The sequence below is a fragment of the Mchenga conophoros genome, linkage group LG16, assembly GCF_057382185.1.
Source record: "Mchenga conophoros isolate Kocher_MC1m ecotype Shallow Benthic linkage group LG16, M_conophoros_male_GT1.1, whole genome shotgun sequence".
Taxonomy (NCBI): Eukaryota; Metazoa; Chordata; class Actinopteri; order Cichliformes; family Cichlidae; genus Mchenga; species Mchenga conophoros.
The window spans coordinates 28,312,413-28,335,124 of NC_140541.1; the positions used below are offsets into that span (position 1 = coordinate 28,312,413).

General features: G+C 38.1%; 1 protein-coding gene across 1 annotated transcript in view; it reads left to right on the plus strand.

The window, feature by feature from the left end:
• The window catches only part of LOC146556987 (ephrin type-A receptor 6-like), a 180,792-nt gene that overhangs the window by 44,363 nt on the left and 113,717 nt on the right, over window positions 1-22,712 (plus strand). The window lies entirely within an intron of this gene.

Here is a 22,712-nt window from a genome sequence, read left to right on the forward strand (position 1 = left end):
TATTTTTTTGTTGTTTGTCTTACCATTTTTACTAGCTGCTAATTTTCTCAGATAACAGAGGTGTAGTCACGTGAAAGGTTTTGAATGATTATGAATGTTATTATGGTAGCAGTAGGAGGACCTGATGCCATCTAAGGCTGTATTTGTATGTGTTTGTGTGTGTGTGAGCGAGAGAAAGAGAGTGTCTGTTTCAACAGCTTAAAACTGCATATTTTAGTTAGTCTGTTGTTTTTCTATCAAATTTCTAATTTTAGGGCTTTTTTAAAGCAATTTTTGAAAATTTTCAGTGTTTTTTGCCCTTTGGCTACTGTTTAAATTCATATGAAAACATTTTTACAAAACTAAACTCTGCAGTAACTTTGGTTTTGCTTTATGAAAGATTAGTGAGTAGGCTGTTTATTTTTACACAAAGTTTAAGCAATTGAGAGGGTTATGAAACCAGAGGTGTTTTTCTGTGTGCTCTGGTGAAAAGCACGTATTTTCCTTACTAGCTGCTAAAATCCAAACATGATAATCTTGTTGTGGTAAATGGTGTGGTTGTAAAATTTAGTATAATGAGTGAAGCTTTAGAAAGCAGTCATAAAGTGAAACATCATACTGGGTCCAGTGTTAAAGCTGGTCCAGGCACCAAAGCTTCACCACAGGATTTTAGGATTGTGTTTTGCATGTGTGTGTCGTGGTACTTTATACATACAGAGAAATGAACATGTGTCTATGTGTGTTGTGATGAATCATATGTGTAGGAATGTTGTTGTGTATATCTGTATTCTACCACCCGTTGTCTCAGTGGCTACCTTGGTGTGACAGATTACCTCAGCTGGCTTGGTAGCAGCTTGATCCTCAGCTCTCTGATATGAGCTTTGGGTTATCACTGACAGCACGGCTCACTGGGAATGCTACCTTCAAGAAGTTCCAATGCGACTTCTTTTCAAACCAAGTAAAGTCCTGATGTCAGGTCAACAGATACACATGTCTATAATCCAAAGGAGACAGATCCACAATCTAAAAGGTGTCCTAATGTACTTGCAAGTTGCAACTTATCAAAACCATAATATGAAATTTAACTTTATACATTTAACAAATGAAAGAATGAAAGCATCTACTAATATTTATCCTAAGAACTAACAATATACTACAATATCATGGATATAGAACACATTTTAAATTAGTAACTGATCTGAATTCACAGTTTAGCATAACAAAAGACACTGGCTCTTAACAAGTAATCCAAGCTTGTGCAATTAGTTTTGTAAAGATCAAGAAAATATGTAAGATTTACCAGAATGATCAAGATGCATAATCTATAGAAATATTGGCACAAATTAGATGCCATTGTACATGTTTGTTTCCCTCCAAAAAATAATCACCATAGACTACAGCCTTTTAAAAAACACTTTTGAGACATTTCGCTGGTTTTCTCACACCATTCAGAACCAGATGTCCTTGCACAGTTGATTACAATTCATCTTGTGACACAGGTCAGGGAGGCTTTCCAGCTGCACCTGCAGCTGCATCATAATCAACAGGCCAGGGGTGAAACTGCAGCTGTGATTAGAGTGCGTCTATCCTAAAATCATTTCTCCATTCTGCTCCTTTAATATTTCTTATGCGTTAATTGAGTGATAAAAAAGCTAGCAGAGGCAGATAAACTTGCTGTTGAAAACTTTTGGGAAAAACATTGCAAAAGAACAATTTGTGATGGATTCGTGGGCTTCTTCTTTATCTCTTCTTTAAGAGGTAAAGGAGTAATGTGGTGCATCCCTGCTGTTGGCCCTGTGCCTTTCATCTTTGACATATATATAACATAGGGGGAAATACATGTAATTACATTACATGCCATTTAGTCTGATTTGAATATAATCTTTGGAAGAACTACATGTCACATAAAAATCACAAGAAGTAGTTAAGCACCTTGGTCATTGAAGAAGACTCCTGAGGTGGCGGGTTAAATCAACCAGAACAGACATTTTGGCTCAGTGCCATTTACAAACATAAGCAGACTCAACACTGCCACCTATCAGTATCGACGCTGGCCCCTTAAAGCACAATAAATTAAAGTAATTTCCTTCTTCCTCTCCTTATCCTAAACCCCTTGCTCTCAAAGGAGCATATTTCACAGTTGGGTTAAGTCTAGCCCTTTGGGCAATGTGATGGCATTTTACTGCAATGTCAGCCCTGTAATGCAGCTCCTGTTCATTGTTCCAGCATTCAAACAGGCTTAGTTATTGAAAAGCCCCCACACAAAGTGCCACTAGAGCACCTTAGGCATTGAAGGAGAAGACTGAGGTAGCTGGCTAAAGTAATCTTTCAAGTGTTAGTTTACAACAAATTGGTAGTTTAAATGCAACAGCTGCCTTCCTATGTAGCAGATATGACCAGGTTGAACAACCTGTGATTCCAGTAGCATCCCATTCATAAATATGTGAAAAGCATAGGATTAATGTCTTTGTCATATCTATTTGCTTGCTAGTTGTTGCTATAATACAGAACTAACATTTCACATGCTAAAAGGAAGTCGCTTTCAGTGAAGTCTAAATGTTATGCATAGAACTGGAAGATGGAACAAAACTATTTAGTGGAAGAAAGTGTAGCTGTCTCTTTCCTGAAAATTGGAAGTTATATATATATATTAAAAAAATGGAATCTTTTAAATCTATCAGATCTCAGACTGAGATCAGTTGATCAGTAAAATCTTCTTCAAGTTTTGTACACGGCAGATTACTTTGTATTATTGTTTTCCTTTGATAACCCCTACAGCAATAGCATACACAGATATCAGGCAAACATCCATCCATCCATTTCTTTCTGCTTGGGCTTAGAGCACATCCCATCTGCCTCAGGGTGGGAGGCAGGGTACACCTCCAACAGGTCACCAGTCTGTCGCACGACTACGGACACAGAAAACCATTCATGCTCACATTCACACCTACATTCAGTTTAGATGTAGCCTTGCTATGAATATCTTTGTACTATGGGAGGAAGCTGGAGTATCTGACAACCATGTAAACCTTCAGTCATCTCAAAGAAGAGATAAACTGCTCAAAGCCTGAATAAATGTTTTTACTCCACTTAGGTGAGAATGAAGGACATGCTCTCCACCCAGCTTAAGTCAAATAATCTTTTTCTTTCATTCAGACTCAGTGGATTTGGTCACAGCAGTATTTTAATCTCCTGTCCATTACCTGGATGAAGTGCCAGTGTGCTGCAGTAAGACTGAGGCTAATAAATGCCTATAACCCATATTACTGCTTGCATGTTCTTCCACATATACACTGATATAAATGGGTTTAAAATGTTCTTTAAAATTGAGATTTTTAAATCGGAATATTATATGGGCCAAATGAGACGAGTCTTTAAATGAAGTATATGAAAAATGCATACGCATAAGTCGCTTTTTTTTTTTTAATTTAAGTGAAATTTGCTGGGGGATGGGGATCTTGTCAAAATTGATGTAATTATGATATATATCCATATCCATACATATATGTAGAAGTAAGCAAAAGGTCTTTATAGAGTAAACTTGAATTCATATAGTCACTCGCTGTACTATTTTGGTTGTTGTGGCTTTTACATGTTGTTGGCTGTAGTTTGGGAGGTAGAGCAGGTAAGGTACTCTCCAGAAGGTTGGTGATGCGATCTCTTTCTCCTCCAGTCTTTGAGTATCCTTCGGTAAAATGCTGAATAGGAGGGCGAGTGTGCGTGAATGTTAAACAGAAACTTAATCATAGTGCAAGCTTTGTTTGCCTAAGAAAGGAAAGCAAGCCTTTATGTTGGCTGATACAAAGTCCAACAAAATAGGAGTTCACACAGAACACAAAGGGAAGGCAGCTTGGGAACATGGATGGATGCTGGATACCATGGATACCATGGATGAATAGATGGATGGAGTTTGAGTTCAAAAATCCATCGCCCTACTGTTTTAAGAACAAGCTGTTCATACCAAGCAATTGGTATGGTAATTTACCCAAAAAGTGCTTGTATGAATGGTGTTATTGGGTGAATGAGGCATGTGATAAGTTAGAATATAAAAGCACTATATGCTGTAAAAACCAGTCCATTTACTATTTGCATCTTAGCTGATCTATTTATGGTCTTATTTATACCTTATTTTTTCTCTTGATGCAAATATTTAATATGTGTATGTTTGAGTGCATTCGGCATGTCCTTGTTGTGCATTACAAGAGGCTGTTATTTAATGCTGTATAACATATGTACCCACCTGCTCATTAGCAGTAGTCTAGGCAACTAGACTGAATGCAAGAACAGCACACATACATCTTCTTGGATGAAGAGCTCAGTCTCTCAGTGTCTCTCTTTATCTCTCTCTCCTCCATCTCTCTCTCACTCACTTTAGCTTTCATCATCTTTCCCTCTCAGTGTAAGACAATCTAGCTGATGCTGTTATCACTCAGTGTTGTACAGCAGGTCATCATGTGTTTTCGGACTCTGTGTAAGAGCACTCAGCAGTGCTATGAATAATGTAATCACAGGGTGTCTGTGTGCTTTTATTTATATGTTTGCCTGTGTTTTAGGTTGTTGTACAGTGAATCTTCCCTCTGATGATTGGGCAAAAGCAAGCTAGGATACAACTAATGTTGTGCAGCATACATTTAGAATTACTGAACAGCACATCAGTCAAATAATAATGGACACCCTTTGAAATAAAAATACCACAACATACTGTGACAGTTTGTGACCCAACCTGTACTGCTTTATAATCTGTTAAATATAAACCAGCCACTCTTCCTGTCTTTTTTTAAGGTTAATCATCTTGAGACAGCAGACAAGCTCTTTAACCTCCTAGGACCTGGTGTCCACATATGTGGACATCGCATTTTTGGGTTATTTAGACCAAAATACTTAATTTTGCTCTACAAGGGCCTGATGTCCACTTACGATAACATTATACTGCCACTGTTCTATCGAAAGTTTAAATGAATATCCTCATATGTGGCTCTCATTTTTCTTAGAAACAGAAATCAGGTTAAACAAATCTGGTAATTCTTTATTTTCACATTCATCAGGTCCCAAAATGTCCAAATATCAAAGAGAGATTAAAAATGCATGCCGTGGAAGAGTTTGGGTCTTAGGAGGTTAAATATTGGAGGGTACACACATCCAGTCTACATATGTTTTATGGACTTGGAAAAGGCATGTCCCTGTGTGTGTGTAACTGGTGCTTCTGGAGAATTGGTTATTGGGCCTGTAATGTCATTTACTCCCTATACAACGTCAAACTTCTGTCTTTGGTCTCAGGATCACATCTTTGCTATTGTTGGCTACATCAAGCAGTGATGTCTAGCTTACACTGTTGAAAAAAAGATTTCCTGCTTAAGATAGAGGATGAATTTCTGCCTCAAGTGGACTTCAAGTACCTAGGTAAAGCTGATGATTATCTTCAAAGTTATCATTACTACCCTCACAGATGACCACAAGCTGCAGGTAGTTACCAAATGAATAGGATCATGAACAGGAAATGAGTTCCCTCCAAAGAAGATCTGCCCTTAGAGAAAAGGTAATCAGCTCAGTCACTGGGCGGTGGTTCAAAGTAGGGGTGCTGCTCTGCAGCAGTGAAAGCAGTCAGTGGAGATGGTTTGGATATCTGACTGTCAAGCTTTGTTTGCCTAAGAAAGGAAAGCAAGCCTTTATGTTGGCTGATACAAAGTCCAACAAAATAGGAGTTCACACAGAACACAAAGGGAAGGCAGCTTGGGAACATGGATGGATGCTGGATACCATGGATACCATGGATGAATAGATGGATGGAGTTTGAGTTCAAAAATCCATCGCCCTATTGTTTTAAGAACAAGCTGTTCATACCAAGCAATTGGTATGGTAATTTACCCAGTTCCAGGATGGCACTGGCTCTACATCAAGTGTCAGAGGTGGGCTACACTTAAGTAATTGCACAGGTAAAAGGAGCAGCTGTGTTAATGTTAAATGGCATGCTCGTATAAACATCTTGACAAAAGTTTCACCAATAAGACATTTTCAATTACAGCATGAAGATAGTCAGACAACAATTACAGCACATATCCTTCACTCTGTCAGCTCCCCCAAATGAGATGTCAAACACACACACACACGTACACACATACTCACACAAAAGACACATGCACACAAATGAGGGCGTGGGTGGAAGGCAAAGACTCCCATAATGAATAGCATAAAACACACATATAAAAATATAACCCATAGAGCACACCAAACAACAAAACAACAAGAAGTCCAATATGCACTCAAGCATTCACAACAATGTGATAATGCAAGCGACAATTTTGCTCTCACAAAACACACACGAGGAGACACACCAGGGGGTTCGAGCTGGCATCAGCAACAGAGCTGTTTACAGACGGGCCACACGGCAGGGAGACACTGTGACATTTCAGAAAAGGATGGTTTTAGTTTAACAAGCATTGCACTTCAGGCTTAATTGGGAGTGTCTGGAATGGGAGAGAGAGAAACAGAGTGTGTACGTACCCCGGTAGCGGGTCAAAGTCTGTCTGATGAATTTAATCCCACCTCACTCAGCATCAGCGCTGACATGTCATGACCATAGGATGTCATGCCTTGCTTCTTTTTTTTTTAACTGAGCACCGTTTGACAGTTGCATTGTAAGAAAATTGCTTGCAGCAGATATAAGAGCAACAGAGTCATGATGAAGGCACATGTGGATATATCAAAGGCCAGATTTCCTGTTTCTCATTTGTCACAATGAATTGTCCTTCGTTAATAATTTTGACATACTAATCCACTGTCTCCAAAAATTACAAACAAGAGCATCTTTGATCACTCTGATTATTTCTGTTTGTTTTTTCAATTCACAGTTCTGTTAAATCTACATTTGTTTGAATAGACATCACACAGTATGGGTGAACTTAAATGCCTGGGGTTTTGTTTGTCGTCTACACAGTCATTGTATTAGACTTTATTTATGCTGTTCCCACAAAGGATATAATTGAAATCTCCTTGATGCATTTGGTATGCTAATGTACATTTCCCCCTGAGCTGTCATTAAGCTCAATGCACCACTAAAAGGCACTGAGTTTCGCTACTAAAGGCTTGGGGTGGTTTGAATTATGTCCAGTGTAAATTCTTTCTGTCAGGCCACGGCCTCATTGTGCATCACTACCTGCTGTCACATAAGCAGAGAATAATCACTGAGAATATTAAAAATAAATCATCAGACATTATTCCAGATTAAGAAAAAAATCAGTGTGATACATTATGTTATATCTATCGATCGATCGATCGATCGATCGATAGATAGATATAGATATATATGCGTGTGCATGTGTGTTATAATAAAATCAATTAATCTGTTAACCTAACCTAAATAAATGTATAAATAGAGGTGATTTGACTGAGTTGCTCATTTTCACCATTCAATTGCACTGGAAAATACAATGGTGTTTTTGAATGAATGTTTTCACCTTGGAGGCCGAAAGAAAATTGCACTTACTAATTCTTAAAACTGTCTTACTTTAGACCTTCACTGTGCAGAATGATGTGGTTGAGGTTAATAAGTTACTGTCAAGGCAGACATACTTTTTTGGTAAGAAAATGGAAATTTGGGGCAAGATTGCCATCTAAAAATTCTCGCTAGAAGATTAAAAAAACCTGTAGTGAATAACCGCTTCATAGAAAATATTCCACAAGTCTGAGTAATCTGACTGGAGCTATCATACAGTACTTCATATTCTGTGTGATGCAATTACCTTTGAGGTTTATCTCTTTGAGGTGGTAAGGTCTATATATCCCTGTGAGGACCAATTTTTGATAGCCCATTGTTCTTGTAAGGATGTTGTAGGTGTTGAACTAATGGCTGAAGATAAATAATGTTATATAATAATATGGAGCTGTTTAATATTAAGTATTAAGAAAAATTAAGAGACTAGAAAAAGTTTGAAGTTTGTTTGTGATCATAATTATTGTTATTACATTTTATAGAACGATGCATCTTATTTAATATTTAAATCCACTGTGCTAAGAGTTTTGGAGAAGAAAAACATGTTGATAGATAAGTGTGTGTTTATATATATATATATATATATGACCATGACTGTTCTTTCTTTATGGTTCCTCCGTAGCTGCCTCTATTTGCTCATTTACAACACATATCAATTACATTTCCCTAGACTGCTGGTGCTTTACCTTCCTCTGTCTCTCTTTAAATCAGTCACTTGATGAGCATTAGAGGCTCTTGTGTTGTCGCTCTTCAATCTGTAATTGAGAACAAATGTGGAGAGGGAGAGTGTTTAATTGGGGTTGTCAAGCAGGAGGCGGGTTTGTTGGGCACCTAGAGATCTCCTCATCTCTTTCCATTTTAACTGTTTAAAGAATAAATTATGCAGATTGCAGTTTTTGCAAGTCCTAGTTGCGATGTGAACTTGCGGTGACTTCTGCCTCGCTTTTTTCCCCCCCTTCCTTGCCGAGAGTTACTTCAAAGCCTGAAAGTGATCAAAGACAGTTGAAAAAATAAATTCCCCAACGTACCGGCACCCTGCATACATACATACAGCTTCTGCATGTCTCAACACCACACACTCTCTCAGCCAGAAAACAAAAGGAAGCGACACCGTCTAATGTCGTCTTCTTCTTTTTTTCCTTATTTTGTCTCCTCAAGCACAGTCCTGTCAAACATTGCAACATTTCAATTGATTTCTCTTTTCCCTTGTGCCTGTTCTATTTTAGTACATAAGCCAAGAGACTGAATTAGTCATTAAAGGGTATGTATAGTATGACATGGCCCAGATAACACATCACAGGCCTCCAATGAAGAGCAGACTTGTCATAAATAAAAGTACGTTTTAGGAGCTGGAGACAGCTTCTCCCAAGTAAAAAAGGAAAAAAATATGAAGAGGGGAAAAAAACAGGGGTTATTGAGGGTTCAGCTTCAGTGATTACTGCATTTTATTTCGGTACCAGTTTGTTTACACAACAGATATAAAGTAAAAAAAACATAATAACTCTGGTGTCCAATAACTAAAACGTATACACGTTTCATCTGTAATGCCATAAATAACCATTTTGTTTAAAATAGGGTTTTGAAACTAAACAAATCTCTGATCCAGCTTCTCTTATAGGCTGAAGGACTGTATGCATGAACTCCTTGACTCACAGTGTCAACGATACAAATGCTTATGTAATGTGCAACCTGGCTCCATAACTGCACATGGATCACTACAATATTGCATAGCCCATCCGTGCATTTGCGTTTTTTGTTCCTGATTATTTTAATTCATGGCTATTAAAATAACAAATCACAGTATGAATAAAATAACAGCTGGAAGGCACCATAGAATTAAAATTCAGTACATAATAAAATTTAAAGCCTGCATCACCAATTTAGAAGAAAAATATACCCATTTGGTGTTGAAATAATGTCACATTTGTACATCGTGGGTCAGGTGAGGATTTTATTATTTATTCTTTATTTCTTTACACCTGATTTCTCTTTCAAGCTCTCTTTTAACCTACTTAAGCCAGCAGGTATTATGTGGCACAAGTGACAATACAGCACGGTCCTTTTATGGACTGCTCAGACGTGTCAGATAGTGTTGAAAAAGTGTAAACTGCAATCCTGTTTGGCTGGTTTCAGTATCAAAACATACATGATGATTATATAAATGTTGCTCAGGAGAGCAATATATGCTGTACGTCATGGGAACAGAAGTTTGTTTTTCTTTTTTGTTGGACAAATTTAAACTAAGACACTTCAGAATACAGTCAGCTCTGCCTCTAGTGAACAATAAACTCAAACACCAGTGCTGGAGCTGTCCATATTTTCATGCACAAAGGATAATTCAGACTAGTAGACTTATTGGTTTTGGATAACAGTGAAGATCTTTGCAAAGAAATTCTAAGTCTGCCTTAGAACAAGGACCTTAACAAGGGCCAACTAACTGGGATTTTAAATATTTCTGTGCAGGATATTTGACAGGACAAAATTTTAAAAAATCCTAAAATTGCCTCTAGGTTAAAAAACATCACCATGTTAAAGCATTTATTAAGACAAGTTGGTGGTTTTGCTACTTGCATACAATTTTGTCCTAAATATTTTGCAGTTATGAATTTATAAGCATGTATCCCCATACATGAAGTCAATCAAAATGTAATATTTCTTCAGCAAAAGGGGGTCATTGAGAGTACATTTATTGCTGTTTGAACTGAATATTGCCATTTGGCAAAATGTGAGCATGTGTATCCAACTTGACAAAAATGTCAGCTCAGTGACAGTAGTTTCACCTCTTTTTTTTATACTCTTCCTCACTCTATCCCTCTATCTTCTCATGTATGACCAGTGCGGAAAGTGAGCCAATGACCTCAGGGTACGAAAGGCTTTAACTAGCACTAGGTGTCTCTCAATCTGCCAGACTGCTACAGCCAAGCTTGTTAGTCACACTGGTGGAACTGCACACACACATACACATGCACAAGAGTACCATGGACAGACATAATCCAGCCACTGAACGAGGCAAGCAGTGATAGCAGAATTGGGTCAGTTCGAGAGAAGACTGTGGTGTGAAACCATTTCCCTTGGGGTGGATTGAGGTCTGAACTTTGGCTGACCCCCTGAACAAGTACAGCCACACAATGAAACCTCAGAATCTGAATCTGTTTGAATTAATGCTAACAACTTCACTGATCAGGCTAGAATGGAGGCTTAAGCCCCAGGAAGAGTATTTTGGACATGGATAAAGTAGTGTAGCTGTAATTGGGTTTTCTTCATGCTAAGATTAACGAGAGGAAAGGAAGTTAAAAGCTGAGGAGCTGGGAATGAAGGTAAGTCACTTCTCTTGTGGTTTATACTTCACTTTAACATAAAAATAACTGCTCTTCTATTTGTGTATTTTTATTTCTGGGGGGAAGAGTTACATGACTTTAGACTCTTGCCAAAAACAACTTTAAAAGAAGTGTAGATCCTAATTTGGGACCTTCATCATGATGGTTACAATAATAAGCACATTGTTAAAGTTTGGATGTTATCATGGGACAATCAGCCACTTCTCCGTTCATATTTTTCAGCTCACTGCTTTGAATAGTCTGAAATTATATAGCACATTTTTGTCATTTGTTATTATGAAGTCTAAAGGGTATAGTTTGTGCTTTAGAAATACTACTCTGATGCTATTAGTGGTGCAAGAACCCACAAAAGAATAAAGACCTGAATCTATAATATCAATAGAGGGACAGTAAGATGTCCATAATAAGCCATCAGCTATATCAAACAACCTGGGAGAGACCTGGTCTAACTGTGGTCTGCAAAAGAGCAAGAATAATGGAAGAAAGTAATGGAGTAATGGAAGAAAATTAAGAGACAAACATGCAAAACCCTTACTGTATTTCTTCTGTTATTTTTGTTTCCGCATTTTCACCAATGTGCTATTTAAGGTTGCAATTTAAGTGGTAGTGCTGGCCCACAAATCAGCACAATGTTAGAATATTGCCTTATACAGTCATTTAAACTGTCATTACTCTTTACAATGATAACATTTTGTGCCATTAGACTTCAGCAACCAGTCAAACAGATGGTTCATCTGAAATTCAGATAGCCCCCAAAAATGCAGTAAAATAAAAGTAAAGGCCAATAGTTACAGAGATAAAGGAGAACTACAGTCTTACATTTAGATTTGTGTGTGTGTGTGTGTGTGTGTGTGTGTGTGTGTGTGTGTGTGTGTGTGTGTGTGTGTGTGTGTGTGTGCGTGTGTGTGTGTGTGTGTGTGTGAACTGAAGGATGAGGACGAGCAGCTGTAATATTACTTTGTTCGCTTTTTGTTTTTTCTCCTTTTAATTACTTGTGTTTGGGTTGTCAATAAGTGTCCTTTGTGTGAATACTTTATGCATTTATGTGTGCATGGAATTCAATGCCTTTTTGAATGCTATCAGCATTTGTTGTCTTGTTTACTTTGTGCATATTTGTTTTCATATGTGCTTTTTCGTCTGTGTGTGTTTGTGCGGTTGTGCGTCTTTATTATCTATTACCAGCTGCAGCTAGTAGGCAGCTCATCCCACTCCTTACATTAAAGGTGATGTATGCTTATTGAGCAGCCACAGGCAGAGACTGGAGGCCTGATTTATAAACCAATACAGCTTGTTTTATGGGGGATTGATCTGCCTGTGTCTCCATCAGTGAAGCATTCTCCTTGTCTTTATTCAGAGTGACAGCAGGTAATAAAGGTATGGTAGTCAAAGAGAACAATGAAAGTGTTTACAATTACACTTCTTAGTGGCATCACCTTTACTGACATTCATATATTAAAGTGTATTGTAGACGTGTTGAAAAGTTAGAAACTTTATTGTTCTAGAAAAACACAATCAAGCGAACCATATAGCTGCATTTTAAGATTATTGAAAGTACGTTTTCTTCTCAAAACAAAAGCATTCAGTGAAATTTGGAGAAAAAAAATTATAATACATTAATACATTTATATCAAGAATCAGCAAAAATACATTATTCATTATACTATGGTATTGTGACACTATTACACAATATATACTATGTGAAGTCCCCATATAAATGCCATATAAATCCTAAAATCTGAGCTTTAGAAGCTACAGTAAGTGTGAGAAAGTGTTTCAAAGGGCCTAAACTTTCTTCTACAGCAGTCAAACTGTATTATCACATTATTCTGCAAAGACAATATAGCATTATCCTGCAAAGAACCAGAATCAGCTGATCATCTTTCTGTAATAATGATCATGGTGATCAGAATGATATTGTTATTATGTTGTATAATATTATAACAGAACATGCTTACAGCATATTTATTCTTCCAAGCACAGTATATAGTGGAGATTTGTGCAAGATAAATTCCAAAGATATTTTTTATGAATAAAATAATATTAGAAAGTTACAGATTCCTGAGTACTGCAACTGTTGGGCAAATCTGCTGAATATTTTCAACATCGCTTTCTCCTCCTTTTCTTCATCTGCCTCCTCCTCCACTACCATCTCCTAAACTCTTAAACACATCTGTCAGAAGTGAGTTTCATTGACTTATTGACCTGTATCAGACTTCTTTCACTTAGCTTTAAAGCCTTCTCACAAATAAATAATAACTTCACAGATAGCATTTTGCGACCTGAGGTAAACACTGGACAGTTTACTACAGGTGAACCTGAAATGTCGCAAAATATTTGACACGTATAGACTCAGAGTATCATTGCCAGTGCCATACAGCAAGAGAATAATTAAAGTTATACCAAAGACATCATGAGAGAGAGAGATAAACGACAGCCAGTACCAAGAAACATGAAACCCTCTACTGATACAAGGTCATAGTAGATGCTGGAAACAGTTTTAGCTGTCTTTTGGTGAGCATATCAACTAGTTGTAATCAGGTAAGTGCTTGCTTATCAGGACTTTAACTAAGTTGCACAGTGCTCATTCAGTTTGTTCATTGAGTTTGTTCCTCTCTGTGGCTAAAAATTGATTTTACTGTGAATTTTAAGAATAAAGTATTGTGAAGGCGCTCTAAGATGAATTGAATTATTACATATATTTTATATTCCCTGAAGAATTTGTTAAATGATGTTGCATTTAATAAGCAACTCTTGAGACATTTTGTAAATAAATTGCAATTACCTTTGAGTGATCCCCCAAAGTAATTGTTAGTTGTTTTGTTGTCCATCCACTGTAATGGTGAAGTGTAAAAAGCTGGAAACATTAAAAAAAAAAAAGCCAGAGCTCTGGAAATTGTGAGTTATGTGGTTGCTGTCCCAGAACAGGGTTGTTCCCCTCCCTAAACCTGCTAAACTAATAAAGTTCCCAAAGTCATTTTTTGTGTGCATATACACAACTGTTACATCTGGTCTAAGGGCCGTGCGTGGATGAGCACATGGATTGGAATAATTTTCTCCTGAGCATTAACAGCAGCTCAACCAGATCATGGATAGTAATTAACATTATGTGGGTGTCAGGGCACGCAAAGACCCCACAGTGTAAGACCCAAACCTTTCCAGGCAACTACCGTCTGTCTGCTGTCATGCACGCACACTGATAACTCTTTCTCTTTGTCTCCCTCACACACACACACACACACACACCTGCATTCAGAATCAATGAAGAGGCCACTTACTGGCCACCTGGTTCTCTCTCTCGGTTTCTTTTTCTTTGTCATCTTTCAATCAATCCAAGTTAAAAAGAAATGGCACTGTTGGTGAAAAATACCTGCAGCAGCTGTGGTTTTCAAAGCCCCAGACACAAGAAAGGACACAAATGCACAACACACGCAAACACACAAACATGGTCTCAGGCTCTCAGTAAAGGGTTCAGGAGTAACAGTAGAGATACAGTTCAGGGGTATGAAAAACAGACTTCTCGCTGTTTTGCAATTCATTAAGGGTTTAATGTTAATCTTTATAGTTACACTTTAATTGTCACAGATTTGTAATTAGTGCTGACATGTGACACAAAGAAAGCCAGCTTTTCTCACAGTGCATAGTGGAACTAAAAAGTAGTTTCGTACAAAATACATTTAGAATTAAAAGACACAAGAAAAAGGCATAAAAGTGCTCCACTAAACGCTGAAAGACACACCAGGGTATGTGCTGTAATCCCCACACCTTTCTTCCTTCTGCTTATCCTATTTTTGTTTTACCTGTTTCATGTGTCTCAGGTGTTATGCTGAGATCATTATCAGTTCATTACATTAGTATATGCTCCCACCCTAAACATCCAACAGATGGTATGATAATAATCTCATTTTCCTGAAGATGTGATGAGTCATTTAGAAATAGACTGAAATGCATGGAACAAACTAAGACCTTGTGTTTTTCTAAGATTTATATAGTTTTAAAGTCAAGGAGACCAAAGAGTCCATCATAGGTCATAGTGGATAGAGACAGTATGACTGAAAGCAGCTGCCCAATTCAAGTATCCCAGCCCAAAAAAACACAAAGCCCTTAAACTTTTATGTGCTTTATGGACTTACAGTTTTCATATTTTTACAATTTAAGCATAACCATGGGGGTTTCTGCATTTGTCAGAAATCACTATTTAAATATGGTGTAATTTATCAGAGCAACTTATTTTAATATTATCTCCCAGCTTGCAATATATCCCTAAGTATATCTTCTATCTCTCGTTGTTTTCTTTTCTTTTTTTTTCATTCATTGCATTGGTTTTCAGTCTGTTGTACATTTCATAGCATCTGGTTTTCCCGGAGAAACAAAAGAATTTGCTGTATGTCTCAAGGAGACAGAGAGAGACTTACTGGCACCTTACTTTGGTCTGTTTTATGTGGATAGTTTCCTAACATGTGCAGGTTGCTCTGCAGGGAAGAGAAAATGCTCTCTGTCATCAGGCTAAAAGGAGAGGAGGGAATGTTTGGGGCTGTAGCCTTTTTGTGAGTTCCCCATAAGGATACTGCTTCAAAGTGCATTAGGGGCAAACCTCAGTCTGTTTGTGGAATTCTGCAGGTGAGAGAAAAGAAGAAAGGGAGAGAAAACAAAAGCTTTACTGAATTTGGTTGAAGGGCTTTTAGTCCTCTATTTGACATGGCTTTCAGGTGTAAACTTTTCAGGAGGGTCACCTACAAGGAAAACAGGTGTTTATCAGAAGTCACAGCTGCCCCAGCTTTTAACAAAAGTAACTGTTGTATCTTAATGGCAATATCAGGTCCCCATGCGTTAAACTAAGCTCCATAGCCAAACTCTGACAGAGTAATATGTAAGCAGCAGGACCTTTTGGCAAGTCAACTATATCTTGAGTTGCCAAAAGTAGTGGCTTTTTGAAATGATGATGCTATTGTGTATAACCTTTTTGTAATATTTGGATTCTAGTCCTCGTAAGAGCACCTGTTGTTTTTATAGCTGATTAGGGTTTCTCACTTTCCAATCATTATTTATAATGTATTCTCTATATTTTTAGCTCATCTACAACAAAACAGAGTATCAAGAAGTGCAGAGCCTCCCTCTGAGCTTCTCTTTCTTAAAGCAATCACACAAATATCTGGCTGCCCGGAGCCTGCCATGTTGAAGACTGAACGTCCAACACACACACGCCACACGTGCACCGAAACACAGGCAGTGTTCTGATTTGTCTGTCTGATAGTGTTGTCAGTGAGACTGGATGTCAGAGAGAAGGAATCTATTACAGGATCGATTTGGCCATGCAATTAGGTGGCAATGGGAATTTCTCATTTCACTTTTCTCTCTGTGACAATCGTCTCTTGGGACCTTTGAAAGAGGGATAAAGTGATATACTGTGATGGCTGGCAGAGGAATAAAGAAGAGGCAGGATTATGGGAGGAGGAAAAGTGTCTGTGTAGTTGTGGTCCTTTGAGAGAGTTCATGCAGCCTATGCACAGGAACAAAGTAGTGGCCAGCGGTATCACGCTTATCCGAAAAGTGCATCCATTTGAGCAAAAATGCACGCATATTACTTATTTCCGTTGTGGTTTGGCTATACATATCTCCCTTCAGAATGTTCATCTTATTTTCATCTATTTCGCACCATTGAGTGGGCCCTCTAATTGGCCAAGATGAAACACGAGTTTAGAGTTTCAGTGGCATTCTCTCATTCTTGCTTTCACTTTGCATCACTGAAAAACAAATGAACGTTGTGAAAGAGATCCATGGAAAGGGGCCCTACATTGTTGCCAGTTTACATCACAGGATGTGTGCAAATGACTTCATGTGTTTCTACCTAAATGAAGGCTTCTCATATTACCCACTCTTAATGCACATTCATGTTGTTGTCAATCAACCAAGCTCAACAGTGCTGTGCTTCCTCATTAGTGATAGAATATTAAAAACTAGCACAACTTTTTTACAAGGATTGTGGTGCTCTTTGACAAGTTTTTTAGTTGAAATATTGATATTAACAATCCACACTGTATACTGTATAGGTCAGCGGTCCCCAACTCCCGGGCCTCGGACCGGTACCGGTCCGTGAGTCGTTTGGTACCGGGCCGCGAGAGTTGAGGCTCAGGTGTGAAATGTATGGTTTTCAGGGTTTTTATCGGTTTCCAGCATTATTTTGTTATCGTTTTTATCGTTAACTCGGTTTTCCTGGATCTTTTCACGTGTGTTATGAATAAATCTTCTTTTTTTCGGTACCGGTACTAGTTTTATTTTGTTGTATTTATCCGCGACACCTTAAAGGCCGGTCCATGAAAATATTGTCGGGCGTAAACCGGTCCGTGGCGCAAAAAAGGTTGGGGACCGCTGGTATAGGTGATTATTGTATAGAGATGCAAGTCTCATCCTACTGACTGGTATCTGTGCAGACTCTAGAGGTATATTTTTTGTCATATCTATCATTACACTTTTATGACGTTGTCTGTAATCATTGTTTTCTATTTCTACTTTGATTAGTTTTTGAAAATACAAATGTTTTGGGGGTCCCAGAGGAACCCAGTCAAAAGGACCTAATTCCACCTATGCAGTTTTAATGAATGGAACAATTTATTTAGTTTATATTTACCATTGATCCTGAATGAAAGTATCATACAGTATCTTGGGGGTAGGAATGCTCATTCAGTCAGTCATTTTAAAGGAGAAAGACTCCATCACTGCATTCATCATCTGAATGGTTAATTTCCCCGGAGGGAAGTTATCGGAATATTGGAGATGTTGCTAGATCGACCTGAGGCAGGTGTGGCATGCCCTGGTCATGCCACAAGTGAAAAGAAGAAATTCTGCTACACTTCAAGCTATAATCAAAGCAGCAAACACCCTCCTGGGAGTTAGGAGAACTCCATCTGTTGATGTGACTATGTAATACTTGGCCGGAAAAACTACTTGAAAAAGATGCTAGCTTTGCTCCTGAAACTCAGACCGGAATTTAGCAACTGTTTGCTCCTCCTGTCACATGCCAGCATGCCCCGAGCGTAGCATGTGGTGAACTGTTTGTTATAACTGCATTTTGTGTAAGTTTAGCTTTAGTTGTTTTTAGTAGTTTCTTATCCGTAGTAAGCTTGGCTTGTATGGCTATTCTATTCTGGTCTCCACCAGAGGTACCCTTTGTCCAAGATACTCCTCATGAAATTTATGGATAGAATTTTTAAGGGGAGGGTGTTGGGCTCGGTGATCTCAGGGTCTCGTCTCTGCTTTTCGCAGATGATGTTGTTTTAGCGGATATATCTGGCGGTGACCCGCAGCTTGCAATGAATGTGAATGTGAAGTGCTGGGAATGCGAATTAGCTCCTTTAAGACTGAGGCCATGGTTCTCAGCCAGAAAAGGGTGGAGTGCCCACTCCAGGTCAGGAACAAGATGCTGCCCCAGGTGGAAGAGTTTATTTATCTCTTGTTCACAAGTGAGGATAGAGTGGAGTAGAAGACTGAGAGACAGACTAGTGCAGCATCTGCTGTAATATGGATGTTGTAGTGGTTTATTGTGATGAAAAGAGTGCTGGGACTGAAAATGGTCAGTCTTTCCTGACTTCACCTATGGTGGTGAGCTGCAGATGACAAAAATAATGATTTGATGATTCTTATTGTTATGATGATGATGATGATGATGATGATGATTATTATTATTATTATTATTATTATTATTATTATTATTATTATTATTATTGCAGCAACTGATCCTAGGGACTTCCTTGGACCCTATTCAGTAGTCCATGTTATGTTAAAGGTCAGTAAGTTGAGGGTTAAACTGACTAGTGTTTACTGAAGTACAGTAAATATACTAACTGTCTATCATAGATAAATACATTACTAGGACAAATACCACAAATCCCATTGTAAGAAATCAACTGATGCTGGTTATGTCGTTAGCATCATAACAATTAAAACAATAGTTTGTACTTTCACACATGCATCAGAGATACCCCAAATTATGATTAATTTATAAGTTCTATGAAGTTCAGTAGAGGTCTGAAACAACATTCAGGTAATTTAAAAATCGGGGGTGGGGGGGTGGGGGGGTGGGGGGGGTTGTTATGATTGCACAAAAGAAAAACCAAGAATCAAGAAAGAAAGTATCTTTTGTATTGCGAGCGCTGACTGTCCAACGATTCATGCTGCCATAAAATTGGCAAACCATCAGCAGTTTCAAGTTGAGTAAAAGATTCTTCTGATTTTCCCTTGTCACTATATAATCTTACCTAATAGCGGTGAGAGTTTTGCATCAGGACATCGCCTGGCAGGACAGAAGAGGCCAACGGAGAGATTTAATGAAGCCTCCTCTGCTAACTAATTAAAATCCTTCCTCTCCCCTGCTCTGCCATTAAGAAATGTTTTACCAGGAAGACGGGAGAGAAGATAGCCTGGGAGGGGTTTTTTTCCTTTTAACTCTGCTGTAGTACCAGGTGTCTATGTGTGGGTGGTGTATATAGGGTAGAAAGTATGTTCAGATTTTAAACTGTGACTGTGTACATCTGTATTTGCAAATTTACCTATTGTTCCCTCCATGCTGGGTTTTTTTCTGATTTCATCCAAACTGAGGGGGTAGTTCCTAAAAACATGCACACACACACACACACATACAGTAAACAGAAACACACACACACAGAGACACAGTTACAGCCAAAATGCCCCTTGAAACAGAAATGAATTCCTACCCAATATTCACTCTTCTCCCCTTATGTGCCTGTGGATAAGCTAATGGGTTGCAGCATCATCCTCTGACACACTGCATTTTTCTAATATGTTTGAACTGCTGGAGGACTCCACTGGGGTTTAATTGCAAGGGAAATGTACTTAATTAAATCTCTTTACTGAACCATGTTGTTGTATATTTGCATTTTATTTAGAGGTGTAGCTATGCCGATAATTATTCTGTGATTTAAAGAAGAGTTTCAGTTCTTTATCATGGAAGATTCAGGTTTTTCCTCTCTCACGCTTGCTGTTTATTTTTTATTATTTAGCAAAGACAGGAGATGACTCAAGGGAGCTTTTTGGCTCACTGAACTTGTTTGAGAGCTGCACATTCAACAATTTTTAAAATGATTTCAATATACTTATTTTGATATAATGCACGTCTGCTTCAGGGAGTACCTAGCCCTAGAGCCTTTTGGTTGTATTAAACTTTATTATGCAAGCTTTAAGCTGCATCACAGCTGCATTATGGCAAATGCACTAAACTCAAAGTGCATAGAAAACAGTGTACTGCAGGGTGAGGCTCAAGTTATACTAAATATACTAAGAAATCATTTGAAAATGAGAAAACCTCGTATTTTATTCTTGGATCACTTCATTTATGTACTTTGAGCTGTAGTGACAAAACGATATGAATAAAGTGTTAAGCTTGTGATGGCTAAGATGGTCTAACGCCACAATGATCTATTTTTGTCAGGGTCCTTTGTGATATCTAACCTCATATTTGTCTTTCACTTTTTTCCTCCTTTATTTAGTATGTTTTACATGACATTTCCAACGTGGGTTATTTAGGCTAAATAACCAATATTTGGACATGGTCATGAAAAATATGGTAATGTTCATGTAAGATCTATTATGGGATACCCTATGTCCTCTGTCCACTATCTTGAAAGTCTTTGAAAAAGGAAAGCATATCAAAAGGGAGTATTCTCTTTTACATATGTAGGCCCTGAACTCAAAAGTTGCTTCACCACTTCATAACATTAGTTTTACATTGTATGGGGTGAGGCTTTTCATAGCCACTTGAAGGTAAGTGACTAATACCAGTGTCATAGTGTGAAGCCCTGTTTTATAGTACCTGTACTAAAACATGAACCACAATATTATGGTGGTGCACATTGCCCTAATGTACTGTAATGTGTTTTACGATAATATATTACTGACATTGCTGCCACCAAGAAACTGTTGTGTGCTTGTGGTATACTGTGCTTGAGCAAAAGTGTGTGCACATTTTTTAGGGACCAGATCAAGTATGTTGCAAATGTGCTTGTGCATATAAAACTGAAATTTTGTGACAAAAAGTAGGCAATGACAGAACACAATAACAAGCTGTACTTGTGCAGATTTTACAACCCTGTTTTTCAAAAACTGCTATGCTGCAAAAATGTGATTGAAAAAAAAAAACAAACCTATTTGCGAAAAAACACCTTCCAAAGGTAGGGAGTGTAGAATGATTTGGGAATTATCATCTCTCAACTAATTAGTTTAATGAGTAACACAATTAGATATAAAAGCAGCATTCTAGAGAGGTGTAGTTCTCTGTAGTGAATCTGTGGAGAGGTTTACTGTGTGTGAAGGACTGCATGGGTAAATGTCTTCAGCAATTTAACAATAACATCTCAATAAAAATGTCAAAGATATAAAAGATTTTGTCATCTGTGTTAAATAAGATTCAAGATTCAAAGGATGGAGTAATAATTGTAAAGCAATAAACCAAATATCATCATGCCCTCATATTGAACTGCGTTATAAAACAGAAACACCTTTGCCTTCTCTGGAGTCGAGCTCATTGAAGAAGCATGGAAGCAAAGTGGAAACCTCTAATACATTAGAAATTAACATGATACTTGATTCTTACTCCCAGAACAGCTTATTTGCTCTCCGATATCGGAAAACTGACTTGTAATATTATCCAAATGTATTCAATAAATATATTCTAGAGCATATTACTAGTCATGCTGCAGTACTTAACTATGCAAATTACTGCAAAGCCCAACAAGAGAATTGTGTGTACTCTCTGTTCATGAAACAAAATCTCATAGTTTGAAGCTATTAATAGAGTCTGTTAACCCGCTAACAAGCAGTCAAATCACACTAACACAAATTTTATCACACATCTGTAACCAGATTTTACACCACTGCTTGATTAGAAGACAAAACAAGTCAATCCACCTAAAATTAAATTCACAAGGTCTTCACATGGCGGCAATATCTGTGTAACAAAAAAATGATAGGAAAGGCCCCTTGTGGTGGATCTATTTATCCACTGGAAGCCACATTGCTTAGACCAACAGCGTCCAGCAGCGGGAGTGACAGCTTTAATTTGGTAGCCAGCGGTCAACATGATTAGCGAGCTGCAGGAGGCTTTTACAAAGTGGACCAACTGCCTTTGCTATCCACAGTGTCAGAGGAAAGAAGCATGGGACAAGCAATGAGAAGATTGTTAAGGCAGATAAACCTGAGGCTCTGAAGATCAGGTGCAATGCTGCATTAAACAAGTATTATTTTTATGACCTCTTATAAATGAAGGTCTCTGTATGACTGTGTGTGTGTTGTTCTTTCTGTCAGTTCTCTCAACAACTCACACTTGGTGGGTCTATTGCTGGGAACCCAAGAGAGCTGTCCTCATATTTTGGCTGTAAGTTGTCTTCTGTTAGACTTTCTCAACAGTCAGACATGCAGCCTGTGAACAGGAAAGATAGGCAACTGCATGGGGCCCCAGGCCATTAGGGGACCCCTGAGAGCTGATAAACTTTCCTCCACAGCAGTTTCTCAAAATGTGGCAACCACAGTGACCACAGCTCCCTCCTTCTTAAACAACCAGTGCAGTATTTGCAATGACATCTCAGAAGGAAACCTCCTTAAAGGGGCCCCCTACTAGCTACAGCCTGTTCAGTAAGCTGCAGGCTGAGCCCATCTGTGTGTCTGAGTGTTCAGCAGCTCATTCACTGACTGTAGCTCATCCTAAACTCAAACTGTATGTAAACTTATCACTATTGAAGGAGAAGTTGTTTTGGATTCTATCTGTTGTAACTATTCAGCTGACGACATTACAGCGATGGTAATATGATTTATAAATGACTTGTTATTTTATCAACGGCTATGCTCCCGGGGCTCATGTTTGGCATTTTTGTTTTGTTATAAGAGCAACACACACTCTA